Source organism: Solanum pennellii, chromosome 4 (assembly GCF_001406875.1).
Source record: "Solanum pennellii chromosome 4, SPENNV200".
Lineage (NCBI taxonomy): Eukaryota > Viridiplantae > Streptophyta > Magnoliopsida > Solanales > Solanaceae > Solanum > Solanum pennellii.
In genome coordinates this window covers 70,365,945-70,368,210 of record NC_028640.1, presented here as the reverse complement: position 1 = coordinate 70,368,210, position 2,266 = coordinate 70,365,945, and positions in this window count along the sequence as shown.

Below are 2,266 nucleotides of genomic sequence, written 5' to 3'. Positions count from 1 at the left end.
GAATGAAAATTAACTAATTATAACCTACAAAATTGGTTATTAAAACATAAAGGGGGAGGGGGGGGGGTTAATTTGTTTAAATTATCCATACTTTTTGAGTTATACGGGGAGTTTGAGCAACATTAGATATTATTTAGATCGTTTAAAGTCCATTTAATAACTATTACATTCTTCCGTTTTGAATAAGTGAGAGTTGAGTGTAATAAAAATTAATTCTAGGTATTACTTACGAGAAACTATTTTCTCTGTCTCAATTTATATGACTTACTTTTTTAATAGTCAGTTTCAAAAAGAATGACATATTTCTGTATTAACTTTAAAATATTTATTTTATTTTTAAAGAGATGATTTATAGCCACAAAAAATTCTATCATTCATTTGAGATTACAAGTTTTAAAAATTTTCATTTCTTTCTTAAAATTCATAACGAGTTAAACTACCTCGTACAAAATGAGATGGACGGAAGAAGTAATATATATGTAATTCATTCAAAAGTAGTTGTACACAAATGTTACATATTTTCCATAGTTTAAGGAACTTAATAAGAACAAACTGACAGTCCACTTGTATAATTAGTAACGTATAGGCAATTTGTTGTTGTGCTTGACCAAAGAGTAGAAAAAATGGTGTATTCTTCAAAGATAACAAAAAATGGCACCGCCCAAGAGATCCTTAGTATAAGGAATAGATAACGTATGTTTTCAATCTTCATAATCTTTCGAGGCAAAAGCGTTGTACGTGCTAATAAAGTCTCATATTTTAAAATTAAATGGAAAAAAAAGTAATGTATAATTAGGGAGGGGTTGGATGGAGAAATAAATTAAGTGGATTTTTCAATTTAAAATTTGGGTTTAAATATATGTTGTGTTTAGTTGAAGGTATAAGTTAAAATATAGATAAATTTATACTATAATTATGAGATAATTTATTCTATAGTGGTGGAATTATTGTTTATTATGGGATTCAAATTTTTATATTATAATCATGGTGTGATTATTTATCATTTCATGATTATATTTTTGGTGATAATTTCGAGATATATCCAAATTTTTAACCAAATTATATCTTAAGTGTACATTATTCAAGAGTCGGGTCCCCGCCCCAACTCGAGTCTTTACTCTAGTTTAGGAACTTTTTTTGACTTCAAACTGAAATTTGATTCTCGACCTCTATATCTATTTGATATCTGACCCTCGACTCAAATTCGAAACCTGAAATATGACTCCAGACTTCAACCCCAATTCAAGACTTAAAATATCGACCCTAACACAAAACTCGACTCTCAATTTTGTACCTGACTTGAGACTCGAGATCCGATCTTCGACTCATTCCATTGACCTCAACTCGATACATGTCTCTTTATCCTTAAGCTGAATTGAGACTCAGTTCTCAACCCTGACTCAAAACCTGATTTTCGTCCCTAATCCAAAACTCATCTCTATACCCCAACCCCCTAAGTCTTGACTCTTAACCTTAACCCTAACTTGAGACTCAACCTCAACTTTGTAACCAACTTTCAATTTTAACTCAACTTTTAATCTCGGCCCAAGATCTGATATCCGACCTTAACCCAGGACTCGACTCCTGATCCAGGATCTCTCAAAAACTTAATGATAATTTTTTTTTTATTTTTAGATTGTTTTAGCCCAATAAAAAAACAGATAATATTGTTAAATTTTTTTTTGTCTTCTGTTCATTTGCTTTTCCTTTAAAAATCGGAGGGGAGGACCAATGAAAACGGGAAAGGTGTAAGAGAAAAGCAAAAATTATGGCGTTGAGCCGCAATGGGTAGGTAATTGCAATTCCAATCTCTTATTAACATGTACTCCTAATTAATTAATCATAATACTAATTAAAGGATGAATTGTGTCACCTAATTATTCCCCATTGTCCCCTTCAATTAACAATATTTGATTTGATTTGGAGTTTAAAAGGCTAAGTTCACCTTTTTATTGCATTATTATTGCGTTTGAAATCATTATTAAAATGTTTAATCTCATATATACTCAAGGATAGTTATTCAATAATTGTGACATGTTAGCCATAGAATATTGTACGTAAATTCATCATTGGAATTAGGGGTTCACTAATCTCATCAAAAACTTTTCTTCAACAATTATCATCATTCCAAATAAATAATTTCATGGTATGAAAAAAATATATAAATTGAATTTTTTAGGTAATCAATTCTGGCTGTTCTAAAATGAAAGATACATTCCATGACGTTATTCTAAGGTCATTTTCATAATTCATAGCGTTTAAAAGG